This window comes from Cnephaeus nilssonii (genome assembly GCF_951640355.1).
Source record: "Cnephaeus nilssonii genome assembly, chromosome: 2".
NCBI lineage: Eukaryota > Metazoa > Chordata > Mammalia > Chiroptera > Vespertilionidae > Cnephaeus > Cnephaeus nilssonii.
Genome location: NC_137073.1, coordinates 68,498,708 through 68,524,883, shown reverse-complemented (window position 1 = coordinate 68,524,883; position 26,176 = coordinate 68,498,708). Strand labels below are relative to the sequence as shown.

The 26,176-nt window shown below is 36.2% G+C and overlaps 1 pseudogene across 1 annotated transcript; it reads left to right on the top strand.

Moving 5' to 3' along the window:
• Positions 1-370: 370 nt before the first annotated feature.
• Positions 371-8,124, top strand: LOC307114857 (craniofacial development protein 1-like; annotated as a pseudogene). The gene is made up of 3 exons: positions 371-401; positions 5,220-5,797; positions 7,884-8,124. The product of its transcript is annotated as a craniofacial development protein 1-like (transcript).
• The last annotated feature ends 18,052 nt before the right edge of the window (positions 8,125-26,176 follow it).

Sequence of the window (26,176 nt, the reverse complement as noted above, 5' to 3'; positions counted from 1 at the left end):
ATCAAGCTTAAGCTAGTCCAAAGAGCATATGTAAGCTATATTAGCAGGTAGTCCAGATGTTCAAGAAACTACCACAGTTGCATTGCAGTTCCTTCATCTCACACCTGCAGATATACAAGAAAAACCATATAATCTGTTGGAGAAAAAGGACACAGTCCAAGTTTGGTTTACAGATAGGTTGGCTCAGTATGTACAGGCAAGCCACAAATGAATGATAGCTGGATTAGAGGTTACTCAGAGATGGTTTTGAAAGAAGTGGTGAGAAAAAATCTTCCTAATAGGTATAATTTTACAAAGTACACATTTCCATTCACTTTGTGTGGATGGATAAGTGATCCATGTGTAAAATATATTTGGACTCATAGGCACTATGGGCTGTGTGATAACAGTACTGGATGACTGTAATGCAAACATTTGAAAAATTGGAGATAAGGAGATCATGGGTAAATGCACGATGGTGGACATATAGAGGAGGAAACAAACTACAAGGACCTTTGAATCACTTATTAATACCCACTATAAAACATCCATCATAGAAAGCTACTAAATAATTGAGTAGCAACAACAACAAAACTTGTCTAGTTGATATCAGCCAGCATTGTTCAGTGGGTACACCAATGATAATATTATAGACACACACATTAAATGACCATGGTGGCAGAGGTGAGGCTATGATTAGGTATGACAGCATGAAAGACCACTAATCAAGAATGACCTAGCTAACATCACCCATGAGTGTCCAACACATATACAACAGATATCAATACTGAGACCTTGTATAACATCATTACTTGTGAAGAGCAACTGGGCACTTAGCAGAAAATTGACTGACTACATTAGGCTCTTTATGTCCTGAAAGTACCAATTGTTTTTTTTCTCAAAAGAATGAACACTTATTCTAAGGTGTAGGTTTGTTTTTCATGCTCATAAACTTCAATCAGCACCACTATCTGGAGGTGCTTTATTCACGCTTATAAATAATACCAGTCAACATAGTCTCTAAACAAGGATCAACTTGATCTTGAAAGAAATGAGGAAGTAGGCTCATAACCAAATGAGCCATTGGTCACATAATATACTACACTGAACAGAAACAGCTAGCCTGATAGAGCCCTTGGATGGCCTCCTTAGATACAACTAAAGCATCAAGCACTGAATCAATATTATATTAAAATGGCTGATGTACCTCTGGTTTTAGTATATATACTAATTTAAGAGACATCAATATGATTCTGTGTTCCAAGTAGATACAAATTTGTGGGTGTAGGATTCAAAGATTCAATGCAAGAATGACTCTACTTGGGAACTTTGTGCTCTCCATTCATGCAACTTCAGGTCCTGCAGTATCAGATATTCCAGATTTCTAAAAAAGGCATACTCTTGACAATGCAATCTCCAATGATTCCATTGAATTCCAAGATATGGTTGATGCTTGAACTCTTTAAACTCCATGAACACATTGATAAGGAACAATTAATTCTAAATTTGTAGTCAGAGAAGTCTTCAAAATATTATATTAATTTAAGCTAGGGTTCGCATATTATTTATTACTGGTACGGTCAAGTATGAATGACTACTGGCTGAAATCTGGTAAAAGGAGAGAAGAGGGATAATTTTTCTCACTCCTCAGAAGTTAAGGTTGCTAACCTCTGCAGCATGTATGTGTGTGCATTAGACGGGTCAGGGGGAGAAATTTCATGGCTTTCAACCATGTTTTCTGCTCTTGGCAACCCTGGGTATTTTGTTTATTGATAATCTAAATACGTCAATTTTATGTGTGCATCTATTAATTTAGGTTTTCCATATTAATATCAATATAAGGGAAACTTAGAAAAATGCTGAGAAATATGCACAAGTCAATATTTTCCTCTAAATATTACATTTAAAAACAATGTTTTTGTTTCAATTGTAAGGTGCTAATAAGAAAGCATAGCAAAAATAAAGACATGAGCTATTTTCCACTAATTTTTCAGTTCTGTAGGCTCAGCCTTCATTATTTTTGCATTCACATAGAGTTAAAGCTCTTTGAGCACTCAGTAGTACCTAGGGTGACATTGGTCCTTGCAAAGTTTCATAACATGTTCAGCTTTCCATGACTTTATCTATTGTTATTTAGAGGAGTCAGCTTTAGTGACAAGATTATTGTATTAACTAGTAGCTGAGTTTCGATTCACTCAAGAAAAATAACAGAAAGTGAGACAAACCTTGGATTTCTTTAAAATGTTCTGCTCAGCCCATCATGGTAGAAATCCATTAATAGGAAAAAAGGCAGTAAAAGTTTATTTATTTTAACGTTAATTATCCGAAAACAAGTCAAACATGAGGTGAAAGAGAAGAAATAATGCAGACGATGCAGAATAATTTCACTAATTGTTTGGCTTCCAATAATGTAGTACAGTTGTTTCAATTCCCACCTAAACAGAATGACCTATGGGCTTTGTTATCTTGAGAGAAACATAATTATCTGCTGCATTTGCAGCTTTGTGGATTATGAAGATGGATTGGAACTTGTGTTGAGTTAAGAAACAGTACTTAATGATTTAACACTTTTGCAAGATTTAGAAAAATAACTCAATGGCAATTCTATAACCTTAGAACTCTGAGAAAAGAAAAATTTTTATGCCAAGGTTAATCCAAAAGAACCAATTAAACTTAACTAGAGCATTCAAAGCCACTTGTAAATTATTCTATCTTTAGACTAATAGTGAATAATAGGAAAGGAAAACAGCATCCATATTTCTACACCCCAAAGTTTATTTTATGCATACTAATTGCATATTATTATAAGCAAATGATGTGTTTATTCTTGTGGTTCACATGTAAGTTTCTAATCCAGGTTTTGAAGGTAAATCCAACAGGATTCAATTTAATCATATTACACAGCTTTTAAATCTCACTTTTATTATCTATTAAAAGTGGGTATTTTTTCATTTTCATGCCTTTGACATTTTCTTCCTATACTCCTTGTTCAGAGTATTAGATAATGATGAATAAAACTGGTAATAATAGACATCCTTATTTTTTTATTGATTTTAAAAGAAATGCTACTAATGTTTCCCTATTAACGATAGGTTGTGCTGTATGTAAATTTCTTATAAAATCAATTACCAGGTTAGGAATTTTCCTTCATCTATTTCTAGATTAACATTTCCCCCAAAATCATAAATGTCTTTTTATTTTTATAAATTAGCAAAAATAACATTTATTAAATTATTAAAATTTGTGATTACTTCACTCTCATTGAAGTCTCTTCCCCACTTCATTAATCCTCAGTCTGGGTCACCATCAATGTCTTATTTCTTCATTCCCACTTGCAGACTAGCGTGCTCTTTAGTATAAGATATATAGCCCTATTGTCTGTCTCACACAACATTTCACAATTTCTCTGGTAAACTGTAAGTTGACCATTGTTCAATTATGACTTTATTCATATGAACTTCAATACAAAAGGTTTATGAAAATTAGTAAACACATGCCTACATTTTTAACCCCACAGATTACCTCAACCACGCTAATTTTTTTCATTTCTAACTTATTGACAAATTAGACAAAAATTATATTAACTTCTTTGACTATGGTCTCCTTTACCCCAAATTTCTGTTCTCTTCTGCCCCTGTTTCCCTATTTCTTATCTGTTCCCCTTTATCAAGTGTCCCTACTTAATAAGGGTGACCTTCCTAGCTATAAACACATTTGACTTCTCTCCTAACTTAACACGAGTCTTTCTTATTTACTTGTCCTTCTTTATCTTCATTTTAAATTTCTCCTTCTTTATTTATTCCTTTTCCTGGGTCTACAAATGTACTTCTCGATCCTAGGGATCCTTGTGATAAATTAATCTTTCATCTTTAATATAGTGAGATAAAGAAAAAAAGAATTATGAGCAGGAGGTGTAACTTTCAAAGCATTCTCATTAAAAGAAGAGAGGAGAAAAACATATTCAGTGGTAGAAATACTATCTGTTAATAAACTAAATAGAGGTCATCTTACCAACTTTTTTATCAAGAGACATAAATAAAAAGAAAATCTATTTTTAAAAATTCTTAATTATGGTGCTAAGAAAATGTTCATATATATATGAACTGTTTAATGACCTATTTAATTTTTTTGTCACTCAGCATTTCAGAATGATTTTTTGTACCATTCACCTTCTTTTAAAGTATTTTTACTAGAGTTGTATCAGAGTACACTATTAAGTACAGTATGAAATATTAGAATGTAATTTCTTTTGGCACTCTATTTATGTTTATTATTGACTTCAAAGGACATTCAGGATGTAGAAGAGTTATTTTCCCAGGGGTACACATGAAAAATAATCCTGTCAGCAATTCTCATAGACAAGTGATGCAGAGGCAGTTTTAGCAAAGACATAGTATCCTTTTAACCAGAAATGATTTGTGTTTTCTTGAGGCAATGTCTATTTGCAGCAATGTTAACATTGACATCAGTACCTAGAAAATGACAGCAAAAGACAAATGGTCCTCAGTGTAAAAATCAGAAACTAAGAGCCCTGGCCACTAGGAAAATGTCAGAATGACCATGACTGACCACAGATCACAAAAGGGGCATGAAGAGTCCAACGTTTTGCCACCCAACATGTGGTTTTAAGGATATTGATCTTAAGCAGGTTATTAAGAAACAAAAGACTCAGAAAGAACCTTCAAACCTAAAGGAATTCAGATAGAAAAACCTGCTTAAAGTATGGGAGCATAATCTTAGTGTCATCGTAAAAACTAAATGAGTCATACCAAGAAAAATCTAGCAAAGCCTGCTGTAGAACTTTCTTCTGTGCCTCATTGTTTCTGGGTGGCCCAAAGAGAATGTGTTTACACATGTTTGTTCTTTCTCATCTACCTATGTATTGCCTATCTTCCCTTTATCCTTAGTCTAGAATGGCATATACACCTCAACTGCTTAATAAATCTTTAGGTCTCAGATTCATTTAAATCCATAATATATTTTGGACATTTTCTCCTGTTAATATCTCATGTTCATTTGATTATTAGCTCAGCCAGAAGTTTATTTTTGTGTGTGTTTTTTTTGACCCCCACAATCACAAACTGAAATCTTTGCTTACATAAAGGCCATAACCTTACAGCAAATCCAGTAGCATTCTAAGAGTAGCATCAACGTTATTATCCAGGTGAGGCAAGGAGAGTACTTAGTTGACATTCCCTAAGGCAAAGAAAACAGTCCCTTAGACTCCCTCTCCACCTCAGGGGAGGACAAGAACGATGTGCCTTTGCATGGAGAGTATAGTGAAGATAATATAAATGAATTAGTGAAGGAAGATGAAGGGGATGATGAAGAGCAGACACAGAAAAACAAAGGAGGGGGGAAAGAAAGGATCAGAGCATTCCTCCAGGAAGAGAAAACACTTTAGCACTCCTTAGAAAAAGAGGAAGAGGAAGGTCAGGAAGAAGGCACTGGGTCAGAAGATGCAAGGGAAAGGAGGAAGATGAACTGTGGGTCAGCTTCCTCAACAATGTGGGAACAAAATAAAAATTGCTCCCATGTCCAACAGTTATAAAAAAAGAGATCGAAGAGATGAGTTCAAGTAAATTGTTGGTCAAAGCAGAAGAGCTAGAGAACCCTAAAAACACACACAAACAAATAGAAAAAGTAAAAATCACCAAGGTGTTTGATTTTGCTGGTGAAGAAGTCAGAGTGACTAAGGAAGTGGTTGCTACATCTAAAAAGGCCAAATCCTTCTTCAAGCAAAATGAGAAAGAAAAACTACTGGCTAAGGTCTCTTTAGCTCTGCCATCACTCCCTGCTGGATCAGGATGAAGATCAAGTGGCCACCTTCCACCTCTGAAATTCCTCAGTATGTTCCAGGCTTCTATGTCTCTGGATCCGGAATCCAATGGAAAAAATAAACTGATGAACAAAATAGATCCAGAGATATGCTTACTCTTAATAGGAGCTGCACTGGTTCGCATGGATCACCTGTTACAGACTGGAAACAGGAAGAGTAAGCACCAGGCTAACTGAACTGATGCATCCCACTTTACAAGATACCTGGAGGTGGAGCCTCTCATTGTGTAGGAGCTGTTTTATCCCTGCACGTGGTCTCTCTGAGTGGCCATTTTTTATTCAATTTTATCTGGAGCCCTCAGACATCAGGGCAAGATCTGTCACTGTGTACACAAAGACACAATCCAAGATCTTCGGAGAAGCTGTCTTGAAGTTTCTTACATTTGACAACCTGGTCTTAATTCCGCTTTGGGAAATCAGGGAAGTACTGACCATGTCTGATGTACTTAGGTGGTTCAATACAAAATACCTACTCGTACCTGATAAAATAAAGTGTCAGATATTTACTTTCTTGGAAGCCCCTGAGTAAATCATATTAAGTCTAGCAGGCTCCGTAAGGAAGAGGGCCCTAATGATTTCAGAACTAGCACTTTGTGAGGCCAACTAGATGACACTACTAGTAATGACAGTGATCTCTCCTTTGGCCTGATAGAAAGGACACATATCTCCCAGGATCCCTGACTCTCAACACCCCTTACCCTATTACGCCTGTAAGTCTCCCTTTTTCTAGCCGGAGGTATGCATTTTTATAATCCTAACTACCTCTTTGAGAAAGCTTACTTAAGTATATGCCTCTGTCTAAATGTCCCCTTATTATGAGGGTACAAGAACTGGTCTATGTTTCAAAATGGATAAAAGACTTAAATATCTTAGAAGAATCCATAGGCAGCAAAATTTCAGACATATGTCGAAGCAATATCTTTACCAATACAGCTCCTAGGACAATGGAAACTAAGGAGAAAATAAACAAATGGACTACATCAAAATAAAAAGCTTCTGCACAGCAAAAAAAAAACGATCAACAAAACAAGAAAGCCCACTGCATGGGAGAACATATTTGCCAATGTTATCTCCGATAAGGGTTTAATCTCAACATTTATAGGAAACTCAAACAACTTAACAAAAGGAAGATAAACAATCCAATCAAAATATGGGCAAAGGACCTAAATAGAAACTTTTCGAAAGAGGACATACAGAAGGCCAAGAGACATATGAAAACATGCTCAAAGTCACTAATCATCTGAGAGATGCAAATCAAAACAACAATGAGGTACCATCTCACACCCCTCAGAATGGCTATCATCAACAAATCAACAAACGACAAGTGCTGGCAAGGCTGTGGAGAAAAAGGAACCCTGGTGCAGCCGCTGTGGAAAACAGTATGGAGTTTCCTCAAAAAATTAAACATGGAACTCCCAGTGATCTCACTTCTAGGAATATATCCCAAGAAATCAGAAACACCAATCAGAAAGAAAATATGCACCCTTATGTTCATAGCAGCACAATTTACAATAGCTAAGATTTATAAACAGCCTAAGTGCCCATCAGCAGATGAGTGGATTAGAAAATTGTGATACATCTGCACAATGGAATACTATGCTGCTGTAAAAAAGAAGGAATTCTTGGGAGTGGAGAGCATTATGCTAAGTGAAATAAGCCAGTCAGAGAAAGATAAATATCACATCATCTCATTAATTTGTGGAATATAATGAACAACGTAAACTGATGAACAAAAATAGATCCAGAGACATAGAGGCACCAAACAGATCATCAAACCTCAGAGGGAAGGCAGGGGAGAGGGCGGGGGGCAGGAGGGTTTATATGAGATCAACCAAAGAACTTGTGTACATGCATATAAATATAACCTATGGACACAGAAGGTAGGTCGGAGGGCATGTGCCAGGGGGTGGAAGCTGGTAGGGAGAGGTCAATGTGGAAAAAAAGAGACATATGTAATACTTTCAACAATAAAAAATTAAAAACAAACTGACAACATATATTATAATTTGAAAAAATTTTTACCTTTGAACTTATAAAGAATTTATAAACTGTTAAAAAAAAAAAAGATCAAGTGGCATGAGCAGCCTTTTGGGGAAAATTGGAGCCAAGAAGCAGAAGATGAGCACCCCAGAGAAGTACAAATTGGTCTGGGAGAGCTTCAAGGAGGAGGAGGGTATTGGTGAATAACTAGCCATCCACAACTGAGGGAAGGAAGGGTACATTGAACAGAAAGCTTTTCTAGAATGAGCTTATCACAGGCAGTTTGAAATTAAGCAAGATCCCAGGCTGAGCAAAATGAAACCATGAGGTTATGGGGGGAAATCAATAGCAGCTAAATCCTGTTTACAACATGAGCTTCTTGTACGCCTATGAAGTGTCTGCAATGTTTCTCCTCAAATGTTTCCCAGCAAGGCCTTTTTTCTACATTGAATTCCTGTCTTTGTATCTTCATCTCCCATGGTTTCATTCACTTTACTTTTAAAAGTTTGTCCTTAAAAAATGCAAGTAAAAACGTAAAAGTTGGTCCTAAAAAGTAAGAGTTTAGGGGTGTGTGTGTGTGTGTGTGTGTGTGTGTGTGTGTGTGTTATCTTGTGTCCCCCTGAATCCTCATGACACAAATGATGCATCATTAGGAAAAGAAAGGTGGTTACAGTGTATTTGTCCATATTCTCTTGGTAGTAAAACTGGAAGGGGGGCACAATACCCATTGCTTGTATGGCAAGTTCATATATGATATGGACAGACTAGAGGGAAGTAGTTAAGAAAGTTGAAAAAGACAATATTCAAACAGCCATCAATCTGGTTAGTAGAGCTAAAAATGTTGGTTAGCATTCAAGTAGTTGTAGTCATCTACTATTTTCTATAAAATGGGTAAGTATTCTCTAATAAACTGTTCTCTATGTCTGGTGTTTATAACATACTTTTTGCACCAAAATAAGTAAATAAGTAAATGAGTGACTGAATGAGTGAATAACAAATGAATGACTGAATAAAAGAAAGAAAGAAAATATGAAAACTTTCAGCATTCATAGAATGATAGTAAACAAGATAAGTAAAATATGGAAGAATATGGGAAATATGCACTTAAGTATTAAAGAAAGATAAATGATCATTGACACTTCTGGGAAATATATTTTTTGGTTATCTTAGAATGTCATTTGAACTCTCAAATCTTTATTTCCTTAATTTCCCTATCATATCTGAGGAATTATCCTCTGTACAAATTAGCTATGAGAATCACACTAATGTTCTAAACAGCCAAAAAGGTCTCAAAAGGTTATAATTTTTTCTGAATCACTTCTTATTAACATTTCATATAATGCAATTAAAATGCAAAGTGGGTAATAATTATAATAGATTCAATAATACAGTAGCATTTCTGACACCATTAGATTTTAAAGTAAATGCCCCAGTGAATCAATGTTAATTTATAAATACTTTTGCATTCCATATACTTATATGAGGTCACAGTAAGCCCAATAAATAGCTTACTTTTACTGCTGATAAATAGATTTAGAATTATATTCTAGAAACAATAAAAAAATCCTTATTTTAGTTTAATATCATGTATATTTGATCTAGATTGTATATCCTAAGCTCTTGAAAGTCTTTTAGTAGTATAGGAAAAAATATTGCAAAAAAAAATAGGGTTTAAAGAAGATTTTAGAAATATATTTGGTTTGATTCAATAAGATTCTTTTACATTATGAGAAGAGTGAAAAAGGCTGGCTTAAATTCAAGGCATTAATTATTCAGCAAATGTTTATTGAACTTATAGTATGAGCAAAACTCTGAAAATTCATATAAAAGGGGGATAAACATTCAATGGAATTTCATAGAGATTAACTAGTTACTAGATAAATTGAAAAATAATTTTCAGAAAGGTTTAAATTTGAGCTGTTTCTGAAAGAATGAATACAAGTTTGTCAGATAAGAGAAGAGAACATTTTTTATAGAGGGAGCAGTGCTATACAAAATTTCAGATGTATGAAGTTCAGTGCAATCTCAGGGAAAGAGGAATTGTTCTGTGAGAGGACAACTTATAGTCAAAGTGAACAGAGCAAATGAGTTCAGAAAATTATATGTCTTTAAATGTAGAAATTGTGATTACTTTATCTCTAATGCTATGGTTTGGACACACTGGCTTTTAGATGTCTGAGGCTATCTAGAGAAAGTGAGCCTCTAACAATAGCTCACATTTGGTATTTTCAGTATGAAGAGTATCTGCTGTAAATCAAAATATTTATTAAGGATGGATATGTTGGAGTCAGAGAACTAGGTGATGAAGGATAGCTATAGGTAAAGTAAAAGAAGTCCTTTATGTTTTGGAGTAACTCATAAATTACTGAGAGGAATTCCAATTTCAGTATGATATGTAAAGACCTTGGACATTGCTATTCCCATCCTGAGAATAAGAAAAAACAAACAAAACAAAACCTGAAGAAATTGAAAAGCAATTACTTTTTTTGCCCTAGGGTTAACATAAGAACACCCAAACCTGTAGATAATTTTTGTAAGTTATTTGAACCAAACTGATGACATGCTGGAAAGCAAAATCTAAAATGCTTGGGTGAAGGACAGTTTTGCAGTTTGTTTTATACATTTGGAATTAAGAAGGGAGTCTAAGTAAAATTACATGAAGGTAGGAGAAAGCAAGCCATACTGGATTATAAATAGTTAACAAGATTATGTGTTCCCTTGGGGGTAGTTATGACTCTGAGGGTTCTAGAAAAGAGGATTACTCCTGAAATTTCAAAGTTGTGTTAACCTAGATGCACAGGAACAATGGGCAGGGATTGCTTAAGGAAAAGATAAACGGTTTATTAAAGAAGTTCTAGTCCTGTGGCATGACTACCCACCATGACCTCTGCAGTTAGGAATTTATGATTGAATCACCCTGGGAAGTTATTTTCAGTCACTGAACTTGACAGATTTATTACAGAGCCCCCTTTTTTTTCTTTCACATCACTAAGAAACTGAGTTAAAAGGAAAAACCACCATCTTGAAATCTAGAGAGAATCTAGAAAGGTGCAATTTGGACTTGGAGCAGAATTAGCTGGATTCACAAACTAATAGAAATATCTCAAGGGTAATTTTGATGAACTACTTAAGATTAAGTGTGGACTAACACAAAAGTGAGAAATCCCAAAGTCTTAGGATTCCCCCACACTTCCATTGGGCTTACCTTCAGTTACCTCACCAGGTTCTCACAGTGATGAACTAAGATTGATTCACTAGTGGTTCTGCCAGGGAGTGGTGGGAGTAACTGTTGTGAAAAAGGCTCAGAGCTTTCTTCATAATAAAGGGCTGCAATGCAGGGGGAGTTTATCAGACCCTTATCTTGCCTGGGAAAGAGCATTTCCCTGAATCCAATCTCCTTTGGCATAGTTGTCTCACTAAAACTGGCAGGAGCATAGCCGGTGTGGCTCAGTGGTTGAGCATTGACCTATGAACCAGGAGGTCAAGATTTGATTCCTGGTAAGGGCACATGCCAGGGTTGTGACTCAGTTGCTAGTAGGGGGCATGCAGAAGGCAGCCAATTGATTATTCTCTCTCATCATTGATGTTTCTATCTCTCTTCCCCTCTCCCTTCCTCTCTGAAATCAATAAAAAATATATTTTAAAATGGCAGGGAAGAAGGGGATGCACTTGTGAAAGTCACAGAGACACAGGCTTAGATTTTACAATGCCTTTCCTCCCCCAGGTCTTATCACTACATAGAGCCCCAAATAATAATCATTGATTGAAGATGAAAGATCTGCATAAAAGACTCTTTAAAAAGAGTTCTCAGTGAAGCTCAAGGTTAAAACCAAACATACTTTGAGAATTTCAAGCTTTTATTACTTACAGCTATAGCAAATATTAAATTTATCCCAACTCCTAGCATGATTATTTTTAATATCTGCATAGGCAGAATGGATTCCTACCCCAAATTTGGTTCTGATGTTGAGAATGATGGTACTTCTCAAACATCAAGAAGATAAGAAAATTTTTATTACATAATTAAGGTTTTCTGAGAAAAATAGGGCAATCCTCTCAAGTAGATCTGAAATGATTAAAGAGAATTAGAAAAGGAGACTGGCTATCCTCCTATATAATAAAGAGGTAATATGCAAATTGACCATCACTCCAACACACAAGATGGCCACCCCCATGTGGACAAAATATGGCCGCCTCAAGTTGGCCAGCAGGGGAGGGCAGTTGGGGGCGACCAGGCTGGCAAAGGAGGACAGTTAGGGGTGACCAGGTCGGCAGGGGAGGGCAGATGGGGTGACCAGGCCAGCAGAGGAGAGCAGTTAGGGGCAACTGGGCCAGCAGGGGAGCAGTTAGGCATCAATCCGGCAGGCAGGAGAGAACAGTTAGGGGCGACCAGGTCTGCAGTGGAGGACAGTTGGGGGCAACCTGGCTGGCAGGGGAGGGCAGTTAGGGGTGATCGGGCCAGCAGGGTTGGGCAGATAGGGGTGACCAGGCTAGCAGGGGAGGGCAGTTAGGGGCAATTGGGCTGGTAGGGGAGCAGTTAGGCATCTATCTAGCTGGTAGGGGAGTGGTTGGGGGTTGATCAGGCTGGCAGGAAGAAGTGGTTAGGGACAATCAGGCAGGCAAGCAGGTGAGCAGTTGGGAGCCAGCAGTACTGGATTGTGAGAGGGATGTCAGATTGGAGAGGGTACAGACTGGGCTAAGGGACACCCCCTCCCCCATGCATGAATGTTGTGCACTGGGCCTCTAGTTTCTTAATAATATCTTTAATTACATAAGGATCATAATCAGTGATATCAATAAAAAGGATCACAAAAAGTCAATGAAAAATTATATGTACACACATTTAAAAACTTGAAAAATATGGACTAATTCCTTTTGGGAAGATACCATTACAAAAACACACACAAGTAGAAGTAGATAATTTGAATAGGCTTATAAATATATGTATTAATTCAATTATAAATAAGTTCTCAAAAAATAAAGCACCAGACCTGGATGAATTCACTGGTGAATTTTACCAAACTTTTTAGGAAGAAATAATATCTGTTTCTCCAATATTTTACAAAAGAAAAAAAAAAATAGAAGCAGAGGAAAAGATTTCTAACCAGCATTACCCTAGTACCAAAACATATAAATACATAGCAAAAAGGGAAAACTACAAATGGATATTGCTTATCAACATAGATGCAAAACCCAAAACAAAATATTAGCAATGGAAGAAAGTCATACAGCAAGTTCACAACTTCTCTTAAACTACTGCTATTATTAGATTACAGGAACCCATACATTCTAAATCTAAGGAGAGACAGTTGTTGGATGGGAGACATGAGATACAAGCATGAGGTCACTAGTACAAGTGGCAATTGGACACTAGTAAAAAGAGTTCGCTAGGATTGTTATAGAACCCAGGTTTTGGCTGCCACTTGAAAGCCAATAATCAAGAGACAAGGGCTAATGGAAGGAAAGCAGGTTCATTCAAGAGCCAGTAGCTTGAGAATATGGTAGAGTCACGTTGCAAAGACCATCTTAACAATTGGGAAAGGACAGAGGTTTTTGTAAGGAAGGAGGAGGAAGAAAAAAACAGAACAAAGGAATTAAAAGGTGGAGGTTGAGAGTTCTTCACTGAGGTAATTCGTGCAAGCCAGCACAGTCTGTTCAGATAAGTGGTTGAAGATCTGCAAATCTCCCCGAGCAGCAAGGTCAGAGTATACTACTTTTGAAATTAGTTCCTAGAATTTTTATGCAAACAGGCTATTGATTTGCAGTCACAAATTAGTGGACAGGTCCATCATTTACAGAAACAATGTTAAACGAATGGTGGGATGGGTTACATCCTGACTAGCAAATTGTTAGTGAACATCACGTGTGCATTGGAGAAAGCGGTTGAAACCCCTGAGCTCTGCAAATATATAGGAATTCTGTTTCTTCCTGAGGGTTTTTCTCAAAGAACCCCACTGATTGCTCACAGGAATGATTGGGGTGTCTCTAGAAAGTCTCACTAATGATGCTGAACTGGGGAAGGGACGTATTCATCATTGTAGGAAAGGCAGAATAATCCACCTGCACTCTATTTCCTTTTGCAACAAAAACATTTACTCATGTGAAGAAAGGCAACAAACACTGATACAACTAGTGCACCAATGAAAATCGACTGCTTCTAGGAAAAGGTACCAGGTAAACAAACAAACAAAAATGCCTGAGTGAGAAAAAAGGAACAGTCCATGCTGAACACTGGAAAGTTCACATATCTTAGATCCAGAGCAGGGGTCCTCAAACTTTTTAAACAGGGGGCCAGTTCACTGTCCCTCAGACCGTTGGAGGGCCGGACTATAGTTTAAAAGAAAACTATGAACAAATTCCTATGCACACTGCACATATCTTATTTTGCAGTAAAAAAACAAAATGGCAAAAACACACGCATGTGGCCTGCGGGCCGGTTTGAGGACGCCTGATCCAGAGACACTGTGCCTACCAAAAAATAAGGCTTAATCAGAATAGCAGAGAATATCTCCCAAGCCTATTCCTACCAATAGATGACTACCAGTCAGTAACAAAGAAAGCTAACAAGTAATATGAAGAAACTTAATTGCAAGACAGATCTCTGTGGCACAGGGCAAAAGGAGGAACAAAGGTGAGAGGACACCAAATATTGAAAAAACCACCCTGGCAAATCAGCCACTCTTTTGTTGTTTTTTCTTGTTAATCCTCACCTGAGGACATTTTTTCCATTGATTTTTAGGGAGAGTGGAAGAGAGGGAAAGACAGAGAAACATCAATGTGAAAGCAACACACTGATTGGTTGCCTCCTGAGCCCTGACCAGGACCAGGGCCCACGCCGGGGAGGAGCCTGCAGCCAATGTATGTGCCCTTGACCATAATCAAACCAAGTATCCTTTGGGCCAGTGTTCGGCAAACCCATTAGTCAACAGAGCCAAATATAACAGTACAACGATTGAAATTTATTTTGAGAGCCAAATTTTTTAAACTTAAACTTCTTCTAACGCCACTTCTTCAAAATAAACTCGCCCAGGCCGTGGTATTTTGTGGAAGAGCCACACTCAAGGGGCCAAAGAGCCTCATGTGGCTCGCGAGCCACACTTTGCCGACCATGGCTTTGGGCCATAGGCCAATGCTCTATCCACTAAGCTAAACTGGCTAGGGCAAATTAGCCACTCTTAATGCAAGATATTGCTAAAGGAATGTGGTGTGCAAAGGTAACAATAGTAAACAAAAAGTCCCCGAATACTAACCCTAATTAGACTAATTCAGAATCCCTTACTAAAGAACTAGCATTCAGAAAATTGTGTATTTAAAAGAATTTATCTCAGTGTCTACTGTTGTATACAGATACATGATTTTTCAACAAAATAATTATAGAACATATCAAAAGGATAGATAAAACACTCCCACAAGACATAAAGCATTCATGAGAAAAATACTTTTGTATGGTACAGTTTTAGAAATATTTGACAGATTTTTTAAAAAGTAAATGAATATTTTAAATGCTCAAGTGGACAGTATGAAATACATGATGAGTAATTTCAGGAGAGAGGTGGATATAAGAAAAATCCAATGGAAGTTTTACAAATGAAAAACCCCGCGGCAGAGATAAGGAATGCCTTTGCCAAGTCATCAGAAGAATTGACACAGTCACAGAACAATGACCGTGAAGATAGGCATATAGAAATTATTCAAATTGAATTGGTATTTATTTTCTTTCTTTGGGCTTAATTTTATCTTCTTTCACCAGTTCCTTAAAGGGTAAAATTAAATCACTGATTTCATACCTTTGTTCAATTTTATATTTAGAAGTTGGTAAATATGTTTCTCAGAAGACTATGGGCTATCAGTTCTGCAACAAGTTGATATGTACATTAGTGTTGAACAAATAAGTAAATATGTAGAAGATAGTGAGAGTCCGATTTCTCACTGTTGGATAAAGAGATACAAATATGCAAAGGGATGAATCTAGAATGAACCTAGCGGTTTTGGATGGTGTCACAGGTTTCAATATGAATTCATTTATATACTTACAGATTGATATAGAAACTAATGAAGACAATGATTGTATATATTCATGAATATGCAAATATGGATTTCCTAACTGTCAGGTGTGATACTCCAGAAGCAATGAATATATCTAGCACCCAGAAGTTAGCTTCTAAATATTATTCTTTCATAACAGAAACCAGAGATTTCCAGAGACATGGTTGATTTCAGAACTGAAGAAAGAAACAAAATTGCCCCTAGACCTTCTTGTGGTGCCATCAACTAAAGAAGTTTGCAATTAAAAAAAAGAAAAAAAAGATGGGGTATGTAGAAAAGACAAAGGCGCCACTCTGAAGAGTTCCCAACTAAATATTGGGTTCAATTACAACCCAAAGAGTAAAACAATGCTCATTGGTACACAGTGATATGAAATAATAATTAAACAAACATTCATAGGTATAGAAGAAAAGAGGAAATAGAAAATTGTCATTAGAAGACCACAGTAATAATTCCTATAGAAAAGAGTCAACAAATAATGCTAAAGCTAATGAGAAAAAGTTTATGGAGAAGCAAAATATTTACAGGGCCTCAAAATAACTCTACAACATTTTAAAAAGTACTCTCCAAAAATTTATCTGGAATAAAAAAGACCATGAATAGCTGCAGCAATCTTGAGAAAGAAGAACAAAGTTGGAGGGATCACAATACCAGATATCAAGCTGTATTACAAAGCCACTGTTCTCAAAACTGCCTGTTACTGGCAGAAGAACAGACATATAGACCAGTGGAACAGAACAGAGAACCCAGAAATGGACCCAAGCCATTATGCTCAATTAATATTTGACAAAGGAGGCAAGACCATACAATGGAGTCAAGACAGTCTCTTCAATAAATGGTGTTGGGAAAATTAGACAGATACATGCAAAAAAATTAAACTAGACCACCAACTTACATCATACACAAAAATAAATTCAAAATGGATAAAGGACTTAATTGTAAGACGGGAAACCATAAAAATCTTAGAAGAAGCCATAGGCAGCAAAATAGCAGACATTTGTCGTAGTAATATCTTTACCGATACAGCTCCTAGGGCAATGGAAACTAAGAAGAAAATAAACAAATGGGACTACATCAAAATAAAAAGCTTCTGCACAGCAAAAGAAACCATCAACAAAACAGCAAGAAAGCCCAATGTATGGGAGAACATATTTGCCAATGTTATCTCTGATAACGGTTTAATCTCCAACATTTATAGAAAACTCATACAACTTAACCAAAGGAACATAAACAATCCAATCAAAAAATGGGCAAAGGACCTAAATAGACACGTTTCAAAAGAGACATATGAAAGCCAAGAGACATAAGAAAACATGCTTAAAGTCACTAATCATCTGAAAAATGCAAATCAGAAAAACAATGAGGTACCATCTCACACCTGTCAGAATGTCTATCATCAACAAATCAATAAATGACAAGTGCTGGAGAGGATGTGGAGAAAAAGGAACCCTCATGCACTGCTGGTGGGAATGCAGACTGGTGCAGCCACTGTGGAAAACAGTATGGAATTTCCTCAAAAAATGAAAAATGGAACTGCCATTTAACCCAGCGATCCCACTTTTAGGAATATATCCCAAGAAAACAGAAACACCAATCAGAAAGGATATGTGCACCCCTATGTTCACAGCAGTACAATTTATAATAGCTAAGATTTGGAAACAGCCTAAGTGCCCATCAGCAGATGAGTGGATTAGAAAACTGTGGTACATCATCTACACAATGGAATATTACACTGTAAAAATTAAAGAATTCTTACCACTTGCAACAGCATGGATGGAACTGGAGAGCATTATGCTAAGTGAAATAAGCCAGTCAGAGAAAGATAAATATATCATGATCTCACTCATTTGTGGAATATAAAGAACATCATAAACTTATGAACAAAAATAGATACAGACACAAAGAAGCATCAAACAGACTGTCAAACTTCAGTGGCTAGGCAGGGGAGAGTTGGGGGTAAGGGTAAGAGATCAACCAAAGGACTTGTATGCATGCATATAAGCATAACCAATGGACACAGACACTAGGGGGGTGAGGGCATGTGCTGCAGGTAGGGGAGCCCTAGGGCAGGTCAATGGGGGAAAAAGGAGACATATATACTACCATTTGTAATACTTTAAACAATAAAATAAAAAAATGAAAAAAATACAAAGAAAATAATAGTAACTTTATAGTGAAGAAACTTGTCAGTCATTACCTTAATAGTGATCAGTGTTAACATCACCGGTAATAAAACTCATTGACAATGTACCCTGCTATAATGCACCCCACTATAAAAAGCACATCATCTCTGAATTATTTTTCCCCCACAAGCATAACCTTAATCTAATAATGAGAAAATGTCAGGCAAACCCATATTGAGCATATTCTAAAACTGAGTTATAAGTATTCTTCCAAGCTGCCAATGCATGAAAGAAAATACAGTGGAATAGTAACAGGTTGAAAAAGACTAAGGAGATACGACAATGTGGAAATCCTGAATTAGATACTGGAGCATAACAACAACAAAAATAATGATATTCATATAAAGTTTGCAGCTTAGTTAATTGTATTATACACATATTAACCCCTGTTTTGATCATTGCACTATGGTTCTGTAAGACATTCAGGTTAATTGAAACATAGGATTACTCTCTATATTATTCTTGCAATTCTTCTGTAAATTTAAAATTATTTCAAAATAAAAATAAATAAATATTGCAACAAATATATGTGTAACTTTCTGTAAAATATTTATCTCATTTTTCTTGGCCTCATTTCCCTTTTGTGTGCTCGAATTTTTATGCTCTTTCCTTAGTAATATTTGTTATAGTTTATTTATATTTCCTTTTAAAATATTTTCCTTCTAATATTACCTTTCTGTAACATACAATGATATAGGAACATATTTTCTTAAATATTTTATTTTCACAATTACTCTCAAAAAGCATAATTATTCCAAGTGTATATATTATCTCTTTTTTTAGCTTATACATTTTGTATCATTCTTTGGATTGATAGTCTTAAACATGAAAACCACATATCCTATCTATCATATTAAAGTATTTATGTCAGACACTTATGGAATATGCAAGTACAAGTATAAATATCCTCTGGTATAATTCCAAGTGTATTAAGACATATAGCTGATCCATTGTGCAATAAAAACTAAACATATCATTATTATTTTTTCTTTATTTTCCACTTCCTATCTGGTATGGTGCATTAGCTTTTCTCTTCCCTGGCTTATGTAAGCAATCAATTCAACAAATATTTGTTAATCAGGTAGGATAGGTAAGAACACAGCATTAGTAAGAAACAGAATCTCTTATTAAGACAATGGTTCTCAAAGTGTGGTATTCTAACCAGTAATATCAGCATAACATAGGAACTTCTTAAATACAAAAACAGTCAGGCCCTTGCTTGACCTACTCAATCGGAAACTCTCACTTAACAAGGATGCCTGGTGATTTTTTAAAATTCTTTATAGTATTACAAATGTCTCCTTTTTCCCACATTGACCTCTCCCCAGCCATTCCCACACCACCACCACCCTCCCCAGCACATGCCCTCACACCCACTACTATCTGTGTCCTGGGGTTATACTTATATGCATGCATACAAGTCCTTTGGTTGATCTCTTTCCCCACCCTCCCCACCCCCGTCCCGCACCTTCCCTCTGAGGTTGGACCGTCTGTTTGTTACTTCTATTTCTCTGGATCTATTTTTTTTTCATCAGTTTATGTTATTCATTATATTCCACAAATGAGTGAGATCACGTGATATTTATCTTTCTCTGACTGGCTTATTTTGCTTAGCAAATGCTCTCCAGGTCCCTCCATGATGTTGCGAATAGTAGGAGTTCCTTCCTTTTTGCAGTAGCATAGTATTCCATTGTGTAGATGTACCACAGTTTTCTAATCCACTCATCTGCTGATGGGCATTTAGGCTGTTTCCAAATCTTAGCTATTGTAAATTGTGCTGCTATGAATATAGGGGTGCATATATCCTTTCTGATTGGTGTTTCTAGTTTCTTGGGACATATTCCTAGAAGTGGGATCACTGGATCAAATGGGAGTTTCATTTTTAGTTTTTTGAGGAAACTCCATACTGTTCTCCACAGTGGCTGCACCAGTCTGCATTCCCAACAGCAGTGCATGAGGGTTCCTTTTTCTCTACATTCTCTCCAGCACTTGTCATTTGTTGATTTGTTGATGACAGCCACTCTGATAGGTGTGCGATGGTATCTCATTGTCATTTTGATTTGCATCTCTTAGATGATTAGTGACGTTGAGCATGTTTTCATATGTCTCTTTGCTTTCTGTATGTCCTCTTTTGAAAAGTGTCTATTTAGGTGCTTTGCCCATTTTTTGATTGGATTGTTTATCTTCCTTTTGTTAAATTGTACGAATTCCATATAAACCTTGGAGATTAAACCCTTAGCAGATATAACATTGGCAAGTATGTTCTCCCATGCAGTGGGCTTTCTTGTTGTTTTGTTGATGGTTTCTTTTGGTGTGCAGAAGCTTTTTATTTTGATGCAGTCCCATTTGTTTATTTTCTTCTTAGTTTCCATTGTCCTAGGAGTTGTATTGGTAAAGATACTGCTACATGCCTGATGGTTCTAATGCATGATAAAGGAAAGAACAGTTGATTATAAGGATTAAGCAAGCCAATAAGGATGTCCTTGATGCCTCTTTATAACAGTATCTTTACTTCTGCATTTACAATCTCTCCAACATTTTGTAGTGATTTGATATGAATTTGTATATACTTGTTTTCATGCTGTGTGATACAAAATTAGTATAACTCCAATGATATTTTAAAAAACTTAACGATAGAACCACAATTCTAGTCCCTATATACTTGGGTACTGCATACAATAGACAAAAAGCTGTATTTTACATATGTGCATGTCTGTTAGCCATAACTTGCATGAAGAAGACTAACTTCCACTTTCAGTCTTCCTCCCCATGGAAGTGACAAGCTCTACCCAGTTTTATGTTTCTGCCTCAGATCAGCAGACAAACATTTGGAAGCCACTGAGATAGAACATGGCATCAATTGTGCACAATGTATTCTCTATACAGACAAATGTCCTTTTGACAGTTGAATGCTTAAATAAACTATAGGACATACATGCCATGGAATACTACTCAGCAATAAAAATGAATGAACACATAAAAATTGAGATGAATATCTAGAGAATTATGTTGAATTAAAAAATCCTACCCCCAAACAATGCATACTGTAAGATCCCATTTATGTAACATTATTTAAATGATAGAATCATAGAAGTGGAGAAGGATGAACAAACTAGTGATTGCCAGGGATCACACACAGGAGGGGAGAGAAGAGAAAGAATGTGTGGCTTTCAAAACTAACAAAAAGGATCTTGACAGTGGAAATCTCTTCATGTTGCCTATGTCAATGTTAGTATATTGATTCTGATATTATACTATAGATTATAAGTTGCTGTCCTTTTGGGACTCTGAACAAAGGGTATGAGAGTGTCTCAATTATTTCTTAAGCTGTGTATGAATTTTTGTTTATTTTAAAATAAACAACTTGATTGAAAATTGTAAAATCATAATTTTAAAATGGCTGAAGGGGAAAAAGAAAGCCCCACACCAAAAAAAAAAAAAAAAAAAAAAAAAAGTATGTGGAATTCTAAAATAAAGTCAGATAACTCCATGGTAGGCAGAAATGGAGAAAAGACAAATCAAAATTAAATTTAAAAATAATAATAATAGGAAAAAAAACCCACTAATGACACAAGCATTAAATACTAGTATATGGCAGACCTAGATTTAACTCTATAAATAATTATATTTAATTTAAATGGACTATAAAAGATATAAAGTAAGAAGTAAAATTGTCACCCAGCTGGCATGGCTCAGTTGTTGAGCATTGACCTAAACTAGGAGGTCATGGTTCGATTCCAGGTCGTGGCATATGCCCAGGTTGCTGGCTCTATCCCCAATGTGGGGTGTGCAGGAGTCAGCTGATCAATGATTCTCTCTCATCATTGATGTTTCTATCTTTCTCTCCCTCTCTCTTCCTCTCTGAAATCAATAAAAATATATTTTAAAAACACATAAGTAAAACTGTCTACATTTACAAAGAATATGGCAGAAACACTTTTTTAATCTTTATAGTTGAAAGTATTACATATGTCACATTTTTCCTCCATTGACCCATTCTAGCCAGCCCCTACCCCTGCCCCGGATCTTCACTACCCTATTATCTTTGTCCATGGGTTTTGCATATATGCATACAAGTTCTTTGATTGATCTCTTCCCACCCACCCACCCTCCCCTGCCTTCCCTCTCAAGTTCCACAGTCTGTTGCATGCTTCTATGGCAGAAAAATTTTGATTTGCATTAACTGATTCCTAGTGCGGCTGATTGGCTCTTTGTGTTACTGTCCCTAAGTGTTTCATTTTCTGAAGGAAGAATTAGTGAAAAAAGAACAGCGCAGGTCTGGGAAATGGTTAATCAGTTCAAGCTTGATGAATAGACTAGACCAGTGGTCGGCAAACCGCGGCTCTTTGGCCCCTTGACTGTGGCTCTTCCACAAAGTACCACGTGCGGGTGGGCACATACAGTGCGATTGAAACTTCGTGGCCCATGCCCAGAAGTCAGTTTTCGGCCCGGGAGAGTCTATTTTGAAGAAGAGGTTCTAACACTGAGCCACACTCAAGGGGCCAAAGAGCCGCATGTGGCTCGCGAGCCGCAGTTTGCCGACCACTGGACTAGACAATATCATTTGACCTAGGCTCTTTTCTTCTTAATCTTAGAACATCACTTTTCCCACAAGACTCACAAATAATTTAACGTAAGAAACTATAAAATGGCATTTTAAAAATTGTTCTTATAGAAGAGTAAAAAAAGGAATCCCAGCCCCCCTTCCCAATGTGCTTAGAATCAAATCATGCAGTACTATCTTTTCTTGTTCTTGTTACCAATTACTTGTATAAATTTTTGAAAAACCTTTGTGAATGCATAAATTAAAAAATCTCCTTTATTGTTTTGTACTGAGTATTTGAACAAACTTGGGATGTCATTATTAATGTGATTAAATCTCTAGCAGAATATTTGTGTCACATGCTGTCATCTCTGGTGCCATAAACCAAAGTGAAATTGATGAAGAGCCTCATGAACTGGTCAGCTAGATGCAGTTTAATTTCTTCAGTCCTTTTTTAGTAGTATTCCATTTACAAAAAGAGATAAAGTTTAAACAAGCTGACCTTTGAAATATTCCATGTTTGACTTCAGTATTTTTTTCACAGCTACAATTGCATTACATTATAATGACAACAATTATAAAGGTACTGACAATGCACATAGAAGTGAATGTTATTTATCAGTAATATTCTCTTTCCATCAGTTGTACTCCACAGTCAAAGGTGATACCAATATATATTATTCAAAACAGTGAACTGCAAGTGTAATGAGAAACATATACCAATTTGCAAAAGTGGTATAACTATAGCCTAATCTGAACTCAGCAATTGTGGGTTAATTTTTAAAAGCTAGGTACTTTACTGGTTCTATGCTTTGAATTTAATAGCTACATGAGACTGTTATGGGAATTGGGTGACAAACTTTGTGAAACAGTGATCATTTGATTGTGAAAGAGCTATGGCAATAATCACAAAGTCAAAAGAACTTCGGATTTGTTTTTCAAATGGAGGACCCATTAGAAGGACATAAAACCAATTTAGAGAAATGTTACCAACATTTTAACAGTGAACAGAATAGCTGTGGCTGGTGTGGTGGTCCAGTTGGTTGGGCATCATCTCATGCATAGAGGGGTGACCAGTTTGATTCCTGGTGGGGCACATGACCAGGTTGTTGGCTCGATCCCCAGTGGGGAGCGTGCAGGAGACAGCCAATTTATGCCCCCCCCCCCCCCCCCCCCGCTCCTTCAAGTCAATTTAAAAATATCTTTTAAAAATGAAATAGAGCCGAAACCGGTTTGGCTCAGTGGATAGAGCGTTGGCCTGCGGACTCAAGGGTCCCAGGTTCGATTCTGGTCAAGGGGATGTACCTTGGCTGCGGGCACATCCCCAGTAGAGGGTGTGAAAGAAGCAGCTGATCGATGTTTCTCTCTCATCGATGTTTCTAACTCTCTATCCCTCTCTCTTCCTCTCTGTAAAAAATCAATAAAATATATTTTAAAAAATAAAAAAAATGAAATAGAATAGAAATACTAAAATATATCACATATAATTCAGCTATTTCCAAGTAAAACTTTATTATATGCATCTGTGTTTATGCTGGCTGGTTCATGTAAAATACAGTCTATTACATGTTGCAGTAAAAAGTGTTTAAAGCAGAGGTTTAGCATGATGCTATTCGAATCTAACTATCTCATGTATAGGATTTTCATATCAATTTCTTATTTGACATTCTTATAATGATAATGAACACGTGTTGAACTTCTCTTATATTCCAAAGGCACTATTCTAGGCTAAACTCTCTCCCCCACCCCTCCGCCCCTCTCTCTCTCTCTCTCTCTCTCTCTCTCTCTCTCACACACACACACACACACACACACACACACACACACTTAATTTATTCTCACAAAATCCTATATGGTAAATGATGTATCTCTTCTATGGAAGAGAGTTTAAGATGGTTATCTAAGGTCACATACCTAAGATAATAATAATCATTGACTCTTTAATGGATAAGTAGGTACTCTATGGTTTTTATCATTCCACCTTTATTGACAATTATCTACAACAAGATAATCTTGTTCTGCAAAAATTCCCTGGAAGCCTGATCTCTACTACCTAATATTTACTATTTTCTGCTAAGATGTTTATAATTCATATGGTATTAAAATATTATAGTATTATCAAGTTTAGAAGTGCCTTTATCACAAAGAAGACTAATTGTAGTAATTTCTGTCTTTTTTTAAAATATATTTTTATTGATTTTAGAGAGGGAGAGATGGAAACATCAATGATGAGAGAGAATCATTGATTGTCGGCCTCCTGCACGCCCCCTACTGGGGTTCGGGCCCACAACCTGGGCATGTGCTCTTGACCGGAATCGAACCTGGTACCCTTTAGTCCCCAGGCCTACGCACTATCCACTGAACCAAACCTGCTAGAGCAGGAATTTCTGTCTTGATAGCCTATAGAAGAAAGATTTGGGACAGATTGAGAGGATACTCCTAATTCTGTGTACTTATTTTAGGATATGTGTTGGCTTTGGGTGTCAAGAAAAAGTCCCTGTATAAAACTGACAAGTGGCAAGATTACCCAGAAATTTTGGATAGTAGAGTACAAAATTAAAAATTTAGAAATTAATATGAACTTTTTATTGACTTAACTGACTGACTAGGGAATTAATTCTAAAATTCAATCCATATTTCTTCTTTAAACCAAACCAAAGATTGGTTTTACATTTTTTTTCGCTTAGAATATTATGAAGTGGAAAATTGGAATTAAGCATTTCCAACATTAAGTTTACAAGTAATAGGCCAAAATTGAGCTTATTCTGATTACTTAAAAATGTTAACAATAACACAATGCCTGTCTTTGGAGCTATCTTTCTAAACCAATATTGAAAGACAGAGATGTAAGAAAGGACAACACAAATTATTGAATAGTTGGACAAATGAACTCTTAAGGGAATACCTATTGCATTGTTGAGGAGGTTGTAATTCATGAGTGCCAATTTATAAGAAAGAAAAAAAGATAAATAGAACAGGCTAAGATTTAATTCACAAGCTCTTATTGATTCACTTACATGCTAATACATCAGTGAACAAAGCAGTAGTAATATGTGTACTAATTCAAATTTGACAAATACTGTCACATTTTTGAAATCACAAGTGGCTTTTCTTAAGTATTCTAGACTGCCTGCAACAGTGCATTTACTATTAAAGATTGTAAGGTAGTTCTGGTTCAGAGCACATCTCATTATCTACCCGCTGTTCTTCCCAGGCACTTAACTTGTTAGTCAGAAACACCACCTGGTATAGATCATTTGGCTATTAGGACACATAATTGTTTATCTCTTAGAGTTTATGTTAGCAATTCAAAAGGCATTTTTGTCTTTGAATTAATTGAGGGCACACATCAGGATATATGGAAATATCGTCTTCTACACTCTGTATTTGTAAGACTCTACCAGATGACCTATATTATTTTACAGTCTTATTTTAATGTATTTAGTTACAAATAATAGTATATTGAGACAACTTTTTCAGGGTCATTATGTTCTCTTGTTCTTTATGGCTTTTCAAGAAAAAAAATAACTTTACAATTTGAATAAAGTAAAAGGAAAATACATTAGTCACAATGACATTTAGATAAAAATAACAACTATATTGTCAC